At 33.8% G+C, this 14956-nt stretch overlaps 1 protein-coding gene and 1 long non-coding RNA gene across 2 annotated transcripts in view; one reads left to right on the forward strand and one right to left on the reverse strand.

The window, feature by feature from the left end:
* Positions 1 to 683: 683 nt before the first annotated feature.
* LOC147079972 (uncharacterized) lies at positions 684 to 5322 on the reverse strand. Its single transcript, XR_015070663.1, has 3 exons — positions 5199 to 5322; positions 4835 to 5070; positions 684 to 3791 (listed from the first exon to the last, which is right to left on the reverse strand). It is a non-coding gene; the product is annotated as an uncharacterized LOC147079972 (long non-coding RNA).
* Positions 5323 to 6433: 1111 nt separating this feature from the next.
* The window catches only part of LOC147079973 (F-box/WD repeat-containing protein 7-like), a 38574-nt gene continuing 30051 nt past the window's right edge, over positions 6434 to 14956 (forward strand). The window contains exons 1-2 of the mRNA XM_085947380.1: positions 6434 to 6552; positions 12223 to 12347. The gene's annotated coding sequence lies outside the window, so the exon portion shown is untranslated. The remainder of the gene's footprint in view (positions 6553 to 12222; positions 12348 to 14956) is intronic.

Consider the following 14956-nt stretch of genomic DNA (forward strand, 5'->3'; position numbering starts at 1 on the left):
AAAAATTTTCACGATTACTACGATAATCTACCACATTAAAAAAAAATAACATGTTCATTTATTATTTTTTTTAAATATACCTATATAAGTAAAATTGTTAATAAGTTTAAACATTACATTTGATATTTTTGTAAACTATACAATGTGTCTTAATTTGCAATTGTCTTAAACAGTACTCGTTTTTATGACTGAAAACCTTCTAAATCCATCAAAAGGCAAAATACACTAAGTATGAAAACCTCATAAATCCAAAAAAGGCTATTTTTAATAAGTATAATGAAAATTTATTAAAAATAATTACTGAATACAGTTGCTGATTTAAAAAGTAACCAAATGGATTTTTGAAATTTCGAAATTCCATTTAAAACCAAAATTAGACAGTTTTTATTGTCTCCTGAACAATTAGTTGATTTGGATTTACGAGGTTTACAAGATAGACCGACGATATGGGCCTACATATGCCCCTTTTGGGTGAGGAATTCACATTAATTATTTTTGATTGACACATTTAATAATTAAATCTTAAGTTTATTTTTTACAAAACTTAACACTTAAACACACACAAAAACAGTTTTAAAAATGTTTTGTAGAGTGGTATATTTTATAGCATGGGTTCAAACATAATCCTACATCACAAGCTACGCAAACAAAACAGGAAAATGTTTTTTTTTATTGTTTTTCTTCGAATTGCCACATACATGACATCGACGTCGAGGCTTATTGGTATTTCTAGTCGGCGGAAGTAGCTCTGGCAAGTGTTGTGTAGCGGTTTTCGGCAATAGTCTAATTGGACCATCGCTTGTTGACGGTCTAGGTTGGGGTGTATTTGAAGGGTTCACTTTATATTTATCCACTAATTGTTTAATCACGGTAAGCTGAAACTCACCCAATGTTTGTATACGTCCTGTTATAAATTTATACAAATAAAATGAATTTAATAAATATAAATCTATCATATGGAATGCCACTTTCTTATACCATTTAATGGACTTACGCATGCACGACAAGCTACTAAGCATCATGTCGGCTTTGTCAACTGTGCCCATATTTTTGTTGTAGTCAATGACACATTTGGGTTTTTGAATGAGCTCACCAGTCCTAAAGTTTATTTTTCCTGTTGGCCAAAAAGATTCGTTGTGAAGCGTGGTCAGCATGTGAATGTCTCTTCTGTCATGCCATTTTAGAGCTAAAAGGGGACTGTTGCACTTAGCCTCAGTCTCTCCCTTTTTCAATTTTTTAAAATCCGGCATCTCTTTTCGGTTTTTCCTAACCGTTCCACATGCATTGGTCATATTAGCATGGAGAAATTTAAATAGCGCCGGACTGGAGTACCAGTTATCACACCACAGTGTATGACCTTTGCCGATATAGTCATTTAGCAGTGTCGTGACGACCGCACCAGAAATTCCCAAATTGTGTGTGTCCTCTATATCGGTCCCTTCTCCACAATAAATAATGAAGTCTATAATGTATCCAATGAGAACATCACACAGGACGAACATTTTTATTCCAAAGCGATGGCGTTTAGATGGAATAAACTGCTTAAAAATCAATCTACCTTTAAATACTATTATGGATTCGTTGATACACAGATTCTGGTGTGGTTATCATTGACTCTCTGAATATCTTTCTCGTGTGTTCCAATAGTAATCTAATTTTAGCGAGTCTGTCTGGGGTGGTTGTGGTTACATTGGGATCAGAAAAATGCAGCATCTGTAAAATAAGCTGGTAACGATCCCTGGGCATTGTTATCAAAAATATCTGTGTGCAAGTACGGGTTGGTACTCCAACGCTCTTCTATTGACGTGCGCTTATTTCTTGTCACCAGCATGGATACGGCAAAAAACGTATAGAGTTCCGGCACAGAAGTATCTTCCCAATTGTGTGACCGCGATTTTGGTCCAAGGTTGGTCACATTGTACGTAAAGTTAAAAAAAGTGTTTGTTTGGTTTACAATTTTTACCATAATATCACTATTTAAAAAATGTTCAAAAAAGAGACACTCGGGAGACGTTTCATCCAAGTCATTCGATGTGTAAGCACTGTTGCGTTTAGGTATGCTCGCTTCTTTGTTGTTATAGTCTTGATGGCCTCTCTTCGCGACTGCTCATACTTAGCTCTTTTTTCTCTCATTGGTCTGTCTAAGTATATTCGTCTATCTTCATTTCTTTTCTGTATGGCTGCTGAGCAGTCTTCGTCAAACCAGTTACTTCTGGTTCTTCTAGGGCTACTGCCTATACTCTTTTCAGCTGAGAGTGCGCTAGCATTTTTGATGTTCCAGGCATCTTCAGTGGAGATTGCTGCATCAGATTCAGGAAGATTGTCGGTTAGAGAGTCCTGATATTGGCATATAACTTCTGGGTCTTCAAGGCTGTAGATATTTATTTGTGGCGCTCGTTGGTGCTTTTCTGTTTTTCTACATGTTATACGGCATCTATAAGACATGCACAGTAGATAATGGTCAGAGTCTCAATTGGCGCCTCTATAGCTTCGGACCTTTATTACACTAGAGGCACTCCTTTTGTCGATCAGTACATGATCGATTTGATTATGATGTTTGCCATCAGGAAAGGTCCATCTCCACTTGTATGTCTTTTCTAGGGAACTGGGTCGAGCCTATAACCATGTTTTTGGATATAGCAAAGTCTATGATCAGAATTCCGTTATTATTGCTCTCATTGTGTAGACTGTTTTTGCCTATTGTTCCGTGGTATATTTGTTCTTTGCCGATTTTTGAGGGAGCTTTATCATAGACATCTTCTAATTTACTGTAGAAAGTATCTTTTATTAGGTCATCTTGATCTTCTGTTTCTGCGTTGAAACCAGTTCCTTAAGGGCTCCCCTTCTATACAGTGTTTGTGTGTTCCATGTACCAAAAATCAAGTCAATGTTTCGTTTGCGAGGTCGTCGTGGAGATGGTGCTGGTTTCCGAGGTTTTGGTTGAGGATTCGTAACAGTTGGATTTTTACAAGGTGGGGTTGTTATCCCCACACTCAACCCCTTTTTCAGAGGGCCATTTCTTCCTTCTCCGTTAGTCCTGACCACACTTTCCACCAGGGTTGACTACTTGATCTTAGGTGTAGTTGCTCAGGCTTCCAGGATTCACCACGTGGAGGTGGAGATAGGTATTGAATAGGAGAGGCTACGCGACACTCAGGATACAGTGTCGAGCAGTACGCATGCACTACCTCGTTAGATACCCTGATTGGTTTGTCTACCTCTTGCTTTTTACCGGTATCCACCATAACATTCACTGATTCTGTGTTTTCAGTTTTTTTGGTTTCAAGTTTTCCTTTTCTGTTCCCTTAATATTTTCATTCACTGGACTCTTATTATCATCATTCTCAGAATCCATTTTCCCATATTCAACAGAATTACTACTTTTTTCCCCTTTCCTTTAGCTTTATTTTTAAACATACTTGATTTCACATTAAAGCCATCAGATTCTGCATTACATTTATTTTTATCAAAGGAAGTATCGTTCAAGATGTCTATATTACATTTAAAGCTTTTGTCATCTTTTTGGCAGTGTCGTTTGTAGCACTGCTGTTGGCATTAAAATATTCAATGATTTTATGTAAACTCTCATCATTAGTTAAAGGCAAAAGATTATCATCCGAATTATCGAGTCTGTCTAGAGCATTAGTCATTCAATGAAGCGTTGCCATTGTCATCCATCACATCTAGGACCACTGCTCGGTCGGCTTCAGTTTCTTCACAATCTGACTCCATGTCTGAAGCCATTGCCAATGTTTTCCGCTTCCGCTTGGTTCCATCCAATTTATTTGATGCTGAAAGAAAATAGACAAATAATTAACAAAGTGATATTAACTGGAGTATAGTGGTCCGAACATGGTCACAATTAGAGACGAGTCATTGGTTGAAGAATAATTGTGAAAGTGGTGACAAAATATTAGAATAGATGATAGAGCTGAGTCCAGATACTTATAGCAGCAAAGCTCTCAATGATATTTGCTATGTGCACAGAAAGTGTTCAGGAGACAAATGAAAACTATTCAGTACATATATCAAAATAAATATAGATTACAGATGGTTCTCGACTATTGTATATTCTACTTTTGTACAATTCGCTATTTTGTACATTTCTTAATATTTATATTTTTGTCAATAATTTAAAAACTGTACGCTTCATGCTGTCACTCCCCTGTCCTCCGATAAATAAATATTTTAAAATACATAAATTGACGATTTTTTGGCAAAAAACGCTTGGGAGTTTTCACATATCGTCGGTGTTTTGTAAAAAGGGCGAATTAACCAAAATGCTACTTTACAGGAGGAGGATTTTTAGCTTTTGACATTTATTTGTTATTTACCTGTAGATGATTATAAATATCTAACAAGTTTATAATAAAGCTTAGAAAGAATACTGTCATTATAATAGGTATTATTATATAATATTTCAAAAGGCCTAATATGTCACATTTGCTTTTTATTTCGTAATTTTAATTAACTTAATTTTAGTCGATTATCGTTTTTAAGTACTTTCCTGTGGAGATAAAAATTCGCCGTTTTTACACAACAAAGCTAGTGGGGTACATATTGTATTTTCATTAAAATCTCGATTTCACCAAAATGGTTGATTCGCCTTTTTTACAAAACACCGACGATATGCTAGGCTAAATCAGCTGGGAGTAAAAGGGTTAAAATTGAATAAGTATAAAATTTATAATGACGCTAGGTTTTACTTCGCTTGCTTCTAGAATTAATGTAGGTATAAAAAAATGCAGGATTTTACATACATTAAGGGCTAGAATGATTCTATTTGTTGAAGTTGCAAAAGGGTGACTATAAATTTTCATACATCTAAACTTACGGGCTAGAAATTCCTGTGTCGTAGTCGATCTGCTCATGTTTGCATGAATCCGCCAAATGATGATTCAGGCCTCACGGCCTTGGATCCTCTGAGGCTGCCATGGTTTAGGCGGTATCAGTATGATCATCCAATTAATTAATCGTTCATGGACACATTACCCTAAGAGGATGGAACACCAAGCCACACAGACAAACACCCCACTTATTCCGTAAAGCTGCCTTCGTAGGGTAGGGATGCTGAAAAAAACATTTGAAATTATGAAAGATTTTCATAATTTCAATTTCGTAACAATGTTTTGAATGGTTGATTTAACGATGATACGTAATATAAATTACATTAAAATGAAGATCATAGTTTCCTTTACCTTTTACAATAACTGAAGCTTTGGTTCTTGCCATTTTATTAAGGCAATACTGCTTGATACGTTGTAAAAATAGTACAAACTACAAGTTTTTGTTGACAGTAATTGTCGCAAACGGCAAAACATCAAACATCAAAACAGCTGTCAAAATGTAGCCATATTATGCAAGCTGAGATTTTTACGTATATTATCTATGGTGAGTTTTATTCATAGACATTTATTAAAATGAAATTCATTTTTCAGACCCAAAAACTTTGCAAAAATAAATAAAAACTTACCGTAAAAGAGCTACAGATGCAATGACATTAATGTCATTGTACAGATGCAAAGAATAGTAAAAAAAAACGTTGTGTGTACGCGCGTTAGAGTGCGTGTGTGGATTCCGATAGGTCTGAAAATAGGGTACAATAATTTTTAAATTTCGCAAAAAAGTTGGTTATACTTTTTCTTACCTAGATGAAAAAATACAAGACTAAAGTTGTTGGGAGAGATAAAAAAAGCCCTTGACCCTGAGTTGAAACAGAATCGCTTGATTTTACCAATAAGAATTTCTGAATATTTTGTCTTGCAGGAAAATGTCGCACATTACTTGATTTTGCTGGTAATAATTTATCTAAAAAAAAAGCTCTCGTTAATCACTCTACGTGTAATTTTTTGGAAATGAAGAAAAGTATCGGCCATTCAACCAGTCGGTACCCACTATAATTTTTGTCTGCGTACTATAATTCGGGGACAAACATATGGCAGCACTGGTCCCCGCCAATATGACGTCAATCAAGTGCTGCCAACCGTACTATAACTAATTATAGTATTTGTACTATAATTTTGGTCCGCGCGCTATGGACGAGAGCGGTGCCTTATGACACAATATCAACAAATAAAATTTAACGAAGATTAACAATAATTGTAACAAGAGGCATTATTCAAAAGTTTACAAAGGGGTCATGTCTACTGAATAGTTTTATTATTGTTATTTTAGTTTATATTTATAGTTTTTTTAATTTAATTTAATATTTAATTTAATTTATATAATAGTTTAGTTTTTAGTTTATTTATAATATGAAGTGCATGAAAGTCGTTATCTGAGTTCCCTCCATATTTTAAAATCATATCTAATAATATTATATTGCATTTACCAAAATCTACTGTTATTATTAATCTACTGATTTTTTTTGTCAAAATCTACTGAAATTTTAAATTTTGACTTGGCAACACTGAATTGGCCTATTGGCAACACTGATCATGACAATGGTGGCCGCAGGCGATGCGCTTGGTTTTCGTATCTAAATACGATTATTAAATCATGTTTTAAATTTAAGATAGATTTTAAGTGCACAGGAAAATAGAAAACCGAGGCGTAAGTATAATTTTATCTTTCAACATTGCAATTTCTCACCTGATTTATCGTGGAATGTTTACCTCACAACGGGCTTGGTCATTGGAGAAAACATTGAAAATATCGTTTTAAAGTGTTTTTAACCCACACTTACAAATCGAATTAATATTATAAACGTTTTATTATTTATCTTGTCCTTTAGTAGTCACACATCGACATTAAGGTGGCCATTATCGTATAAAAATAATTATTGAATGTGTTAATTACATCGATAGTTGCATTTTGTCTTGTCGATTATTTATATCCTTGCAAAATGTCAATACTTATTTCAATATGCTTTTAATCCACCCCGACCAGTCTACTTTTAAACCACGTCAGTTGTAAGGTATCGAACCACTGCGAGATTATTCTCACGTATTTGCACCTGCTTATTTTTTAATTGTCCATTCCAGCGATTCTCTTATTTCCGCTAGTATTTTTCATTACACTATTGTCACATCTTGTATATCTATTTATTTATCTTTAAGATTACAAGAAATACAACTTTATTACAAATTTATTGCCAACACTTTTATCTTTATTTCCAATAACAGAGTTAAGGTAAGATACCAAACCAACAATATTCTGAAAATGTTACTGTTGACATCAGTAATAACAATATAATAGGTACAGTCTCCGTCACGTAACCTTGCCATTTGGAATATATGTTTTTGAATGAAAACGTGAATAAACCAATTGAGTGCTTGGAATTTACTAATACAATTATACCAATCGAGTGCCCGGCTTTTACTAGTACATTTATACGGATGCGTATACACACAAATCCTTGTCACTGTGTACAATGTGGCAAGGTTACGTGGAGGATAGTCTACCTACCTATTCCAAATTTTCGCAAAAGTGCCGATCTCATTCTTCAAGCGTAAGCGAGACCATTGTCATTGTATAGTGCTATTTGACAGGTTGTGAAAATTGGTAAATGTGAAAATGCTTTGCGCGGTGTAATTTGTATTTTTCCAGCAGGTTCGTCACTATGTTCTACTGCGCATACGCCATGCTAGTTGCAACTATCGCGTAAAAATTGAGAAGCCTCTAAACTTTTTCACTAATGCATGCAGTCTTGCGAAATTCTTTGATACTATGTATTTATATTTGCATTTTATTATATTTATGTTTGCAACAATACGTACTGCCGCCAGTAAATCCATGCGTGTGTAAACATGCTATAAGTTTGAAATACCCTAGTTAAGGATCATGATTTTTGAATTTTTAGAAAAGGCTTACGCTTCATTAATTGTGTTACCATAACCAGCCAATCTTTTAAGTAATGATCCTGGTGCCAATTGCAAAAAATCGCAAGAAACAACTTGTGTTTCCATTATTTTTTCTATTAAAGCTTTGCAACATATTTATCCAATGAATAACAGAATTTTATATAAATTTGGGGTTATGATTCTCAAAGATTGATAGAAGTCAGTTAAATAGCCCTGGCCTATAAAGTTTACTTTTACTAGGAATCATCAATATCAACAATATTTTAAAGTATGGATGCCTATATGCTTTTTATTTGCGCTAAATGATTTTGATTAGATGGTAAATGATATTGATATTGTTTCTACATAAAATCTGATGTCGCCGATAGTCGAATGTCGCCTCTTTATTTAAGTTTTTGTAAATTAAAAAAGTTGCAGTGCTGCGTGGTTTATATTTTATGTTTTAAGTTATGGAACATTGCATAGTAAAATTATTATGATTTATATACTTCACGCTTCTTTCCTAAACACAGGGCTAAATTTATCATTGAAGAGATCCTGAAATTTAGTTTTTAAATCATACTCTTTTTTGGTTGCAAAATCACTTTTTATTTCACCAAAATCCATTATTTTTAATATTTCAGGCTTTATTGGACAGGTGAACTCAATCGATTCTGGCCAATGGTGTTTCCCAAATAATTTTATTTTGTGACAATGTAGACAATTAATGGTCTTACATCTTGGCAACTTAGTTGCAGGTCTATTGAGAACATTTCTTAAAGCAATTTGAACATTTTGAAATTGTGATCCCAAATTCTAAATACTAGAGAACCTCATTCATACATTTGCGCATTCCTTTACTGCAAGGGTTTTTGTGAATTATTTGAAATTGTATTTCTGGTTCCGGGGCCTCACAGCTATGGCCACTTTAACCGGCACTGCCCAAACATATTGTATTAGTAAATAATACTATAACAGTTGAAGTAATACAATAAAAAGTGTGATTACTTAGTGAACATAAGCGACAGAAGTTTCTTATTCTTAGAAGGTGTATTCATGTAGCTTTTTTGTGGCTGATTTTGGCAATGATTGGGTCTGTGAAACTGAATAGTTGAAAAGTTTTCACATTTACATTACTGACACAGCTGACAAAATTCACACAGAGGAAAATTTTTCATAGTCCAGGCAAATTATAATAATTTATGTATCGGCCAAAGATGTTGATGGAAACCTTCAATTGAGATGGATCCAAACTGTATGAAGATGAGCTGAAGGAGTCCAGCAGATTTATTCTAACTACATAATAGCATAACACCGTTTAGTTATATTTCTGGATTCCAGATAATGTGTTACTAAAGCATTCTGTTTGCAAAACAGTTCTAAAGTAACTACTTAGTGGCATGGCGTTTTTCATGTCCGGAAACTTGTATGTATGCAGTTCGCCGTATTACACTTTGTCGTGAAATCTTGTATTGGAAATATATGGCCGTATATTAAAGACTGTCCAACCTCTTTGGGTCGTATAGTACCTACTGACATAAAATTCATGTCTAAATAAAACATGGGTCTTGTCAGTTTATACTTTACAGGAAGCCAGCAGCAAATAAATTTTGATAATAGCCAATATACTGGATTATTTATTTTGTTAGGTTAGGTTATCATTCTTAAATTCATGAATTTTGCCAAAATCAGCTATGAAGATTGAATTAATGTTTGTTTTGAATCTAATAAAATTGAAGACCATATCGAGGGTATACTGACAGAAAGCATTAACTCATTAAAACAAGTTCTGAGATAATCGCAAAAAGGATGTCAATTTTTTTTCAAAGCGTTCTCCCACATAGATTTTTTTATGATTTAAAAACATTTTTTCTACATTATAAAGACTAACCTTTATGGCAAACACAATATACGACATGTTACAAGTCCTGTATTTTGTATACACAGAATGCATTAGGTCATTATCATGCTTTCTATCAGAATAAAAAAATAACAATATGATTTAATAATGTTTCTATTTTCTCACCATTATATCCTATGCCTTTGTGCTTTTACCAGGACGTAGAGCGTAAAATTATATACATTTTGTCATTTAAAACAGAAAAACAGCAAAAACTGAAATAATGCGTTGTCAGTATACCCTCGATATAGTATACAGACATCTCTTTTCGATAAGAAAGCTCACAGCGAACTGTGCCACGGTAAAATGTTTTAGTTGGCATACATGTTTCACCCTTCGTGAGAAGTCGTCAATGCTACATGCGTTTTCGTGAGAAATCTTGCATCTTTTGTGCGACTGTGATATCACATGAAACTTAACCTATTTATTGGTATCAAAAGTTATGGGTGGCCATGGAGAGATTGCTGTGATGCCACAGTATACTATATACTATCTTTGCTAATGTCCATGCAAAGTATATTACTATTGTAATTTGTTAAAAATATTTTGCGTAATAATGACACTTAATAGCTTGCGGAATTATAAGTTGACGATTATAAGATACGGCGGTGGCACTTAAGCATCTCAAAAGTTTGCGGGTTGTTGGCATAGGCACTTGCATAATCAAAGAAAAATAAATCCAGCGATGTCAAATCACGATCTTGATGGTTAATTAAAGTCGGCAAAGTCTTGACATTTAACTACCATCGAACTTTTCATGCAATAAAGCCAGTGTTTCACAAGCTCTATGGCAGTCGTACATAGTTCACCGAATCACATCATTTCACCGTGAAATGTTGTATCTGAAATATGTGTGTTTTGTGTGGTGTAGTTCATATTTCTTCCTGCAGGTTCGCCACTATCGTTCTACTGCACATGTGTATCCGGCATGCAAGTACTAATTCGGAACTTTTTTGATCCATGCATGCAATCTTGCAACTTGCACAATAATAATAATATGTGTTTACACGTCCATTTCAGTGTTAGCAGTAAATCCATGCACGTGTAAATGGGGTATTATAGTTGACATTATTATTAATAGGAATCATTAATATAATGACAGTTCGATTAATTAGATGGGTCCAATTTATCAAACCTGCCCTGGTCAAACCAAACTAGGGCCTAATTCATAAAAATTAAAATGACAACATAACCTAATTGTTTATAACAGAAATGTCACAATGTCTGTAAAAAGTATAAAAAAAACATTCTTTATTACGTATATTAACCAAAATATTATTACCTTATTTAATATTGCTTTGTAAGTTTGATTAAAATATTACATCAGCTCTATTATTTATTAAGCTCTATTAAGTATTTGTTGCGATATTGACAGTAGCAAACAAAAAGTATGTTCTAGCAAAAGTTTCTGGCCGATTGACAACTCATTTTTGAAAAGTTGCGCATGTGTAGTAAGTGAATTGGAAATAGTTTGAAATTTGACATTTGTGTATCTGTTCCCGCAAGAATCTGACTATCTATCAAACGGTCAAACTACTTTTTTCTGACACTTCTGACTAGGACAATTTGTCAAAATGACATTATTGTCAAGACAGGACCGGACCTATCCTAAAATGATATTCATTAATTATTTTCATAGGTACGGATATTGCGTATCTGCCATTTTCGTGACATTGCGTATGAAAATTATAATATTGATAGGATTAAGAAAAACTGAGATGCTAAATAGAATATGACAATTAAACTTATTTGTTCATGTAGACAATGAGCTATGCAGATTGAATTTTTATGACAAGTTGATATTTAAATAAATGTGTTATAGAGACAAATACAATATTGAATTAATTTTAAGTACTGTGCATGACTAATTAGTTGTCGAAAATCGCATTCCTGGGAAATTTTCATTAAACTGCTGAAATCTGATCATCATCTGACAAACCAGTTTGGTTTGTTTGGTTCAGTTTCGTTTAAAACGTTGGAATAAATTATGCATGATATTGCGGATAAACAATGATGTTGCCACATGTCGTTCTGTATTGCCAGTTTTGAAAATATCTCTTCAGAATAGGTAAATTTGCTGGTGGTTCATTTTTGCCAACACAAAAATTATATTATATTTTATTTTTAGTCGTGCTAATAATTGTTACATATTGTGACATAGTTATTGTTGATTATTAAAAAAATTATGTCATTCATGTTTTAATGAACAGATACAATTTATTTTGTTGTGTATTTCTGGGGATGTTCTACATCCAGAGTGGAGTGCACGCCACTGGTGTGAATATTTATTGTGATAGTTACCTACATCTAAAATTTCTTTCCATTATTTTGCTGAAATATATAACATGACACATTCATAGTTGAATGTTGCATTTGCGCAAATAATACACATTACTACTTGGTGATCCTATAAATTATTGATTGAATCATGTCATGCCGGCTCATATTTCAGAGAATACTTGATAAGCGTTTAAATTGATTACAGTGTTCTTGACTATTTGCTGTTTATTTTATTCATGACTTGGTATTGATCTTTTGCAGGTACCTGCGATTAAATGCAATGGTTTCGAGGGGCGCAATTGTGAATTGAGATTTATATGCTGATAATAAATTTTGACTCCCAACCATCGCCTGCAGCCTATGCATAGACTCATTATTAAATACAAGTAAGTTTCCTTGTTTCCAAATTCAAAAAAATATATTTATTAACCAGATTGCATTTAATGTATTCATCATATACTAGCAGAGCCATCGACTATTTGGGGATGAAGGTAATCCGGATAATCGAAAAAAGTACATTTATATCAACAACTCTATATAGCTTGAATTTTAAATCATTTCTTAGTAACAAATTCAATTATTTTGCTTAACCTTTTCTATATCTCACAATATTACTATGGCAGTATCTGACAGGCTGCAGATTTTTAACGACACGTTGAATGTAGAGCAAATTTCTTACTAAAATCGCTGTAATACCGATAATTTGTGGCTTAGTATTTCATAATTGTTCAAACAGATGTCACTGTGTGTTTAATTTTTTAGATTATGCAAATCAATCGACAGTGGCTAGTAATTTGAGTTTAAAGTCGGACAAGCTAACTCGCGAAATTTGTATGTGCCGCCTATTGATCACGGCATCATAGAGCCAGAAAGCTTTCCTTTTCGAAGCTGCCAAATTCTGAATACAAATTTTTAAGACACATAAGTTGTCTTGAGTTACATACTTCTTCGCTCTCAAACCACTTCATGGTGACATCTACCCATTGAAATGCTTCAGAATGTGAAGGACCAATATTTCCCCCTCGGGAATCTCCTCTTCGTCTTCTTGCTCTTGTTCCTTTGAGGCAGATAATCCCTTAATGATTTCGTCATCATTCAATATTTGTGAATCCAGGATCGTTCGTATCACAATTTAACCACTCTAGTGACAACTTCTGGGTTGCATTGGGCACACATTGAAATATGTGCTACTGCTTTCGTGACGTCTCCTTTTCTACTGCATTACTGGAACTTACCAAGTCTTTTCAAAATTTTGTTCTATGATTTTTTCAAAGTTGACACATCTAAAGAATCCCAACTTTCTGCTGCCGTGTAGGAAGCCTTTTAAATTAATTTTCTTGTTTCTTCATTTTTTTTTCCTCTGCTAGCTATATATTGATCCATATTACAGACATGACATTTGGTGGAAGAAATTGAGTGGCAAACATTTCATCAATCTGGTTTAAATCTGGCTAAAGATTTTTTAGGTAATTTTTTCCAATTTAAACCTGTCTCATCAGCATTAACTTTTGTCATATTCTTCTTTCTCCAAAAACACCTTTAACATGTCTATAAAAATGTCAGCTGAAAGGCTTTCTCCGTGAATTTCCAGTTCTCTAATAAAATGTCCCCATTTAAATTTTTTGAGCCAACCCAGTCTTGCTTTGATTTTTGAACCTCCATTCAGTCTTATGTTAAAAAATCTCACCTTTTCACAGAATAATGGACCAGATGATCACTTTTGAATGAACCACATGAAAATAAACTCTTTGACTTATTCATTTTGTGATTGTTTCATAACTACGCTCTAAGCTGCCACCATCTGACATTATACAATTAGTAAACTGCAAAATTTTTTCACTTTGGTTTTGTTATATACAGATTGTTGGGTGTCAACGCCATGCCATATCCATTAGACAAAAATGTTCTAAGTCACCTCATTTAAAAGCATTGATTATATCTACTTTGTCTTATAATGATAGTACAATACGCTTTCTTTTCGATAGCATATCGATAATTTTCAAAATAAATATTTAAATCACGAAATCAAACGTCCAATATCCCTATATAGAAATGGCCGGTTACTGACTCATATCAGTTGACTCACTAGTGCTGCTTTATTGCATGACAATCCGTAATTTGTAAAATTTGTGTTTGTTTTTAATAATCTGGATAATTGAGGTTCGGATAATCGAGGTTCCACTGTACAACATTACTGTGTTGTTCGAGACTTCGTCGTAGGGGCATTGAGCAAGAGAATGCCTTGCAATATTGTTCCGTTAATCGCGGGGGATACGTTATGGACATGGCCGGGATACAGTGATGCCAACCGTACTATAATTATAGTATAATACTGTAATTTTGATTTCGCGAAAAATGTTAAATACTATAATTTTACGCCAAATATACAAAAATACTATAATTTTAAAGGATTCAAGACGAAAAATGTTCCTGTACTATATATTTTTTAAAAATACTATAATTTTTACGCCTTTGTACTATAATCTGCTTAGAAAAATATGGCAACACTGTCGGGATAAGCGAAATTTCGTGATCAATGGGAGGATTCCCTTGTTTGGCCTCTATGTTTACATATTGTGCAAAATTTGCGATTACTGTCATGTTTTACAGCACTCACTCGCTCGTAATCTTCATCGTTCTCTTCTAACAACTCCATGCATGGCACAAATAGACAGTGGTTTTAACACTTAACTTTCGCACGGGAACATGATCGGAGACTTCATTTTCTAGGGACGTATGGCATTCCATTTCCTGCAGCTCTTCATTCGTTACTAAGAGTTTTAACAAAGTCTGAATATCTACATCAACACCTTCGATGCCTCCGGTTATTGCTATAAGACAAATCTTTGAATATCATTTTTATAATTGCAGTGAACTTCAACAATTTCACTGAGCAACCTTTTACAAACGCCTTCATTTCATACACGACTGCGTGACTTCATTCCAAGCGTCGTCGGTGTTTCTGATAAGTTTCATAATATTAAATTGTTTCCAA

The sequence above is a fragment of the Rhyacophila brunnea genome, unplaced genomic scaffold (genome assembly GCF_057557595.1).
Source record: "Rhyacophila brunnea isolate RB1 unplaced genomic scaffold, BYU_Rbru_1.0 scaffold_1, whole genome shotgun sequence".
NCBI lineage: Eukaryota > Metazoa > Arthropoda > Insecta > Trichoptera > Rhyacophilidae > Rhyacophila > Rhyacophila brunnea.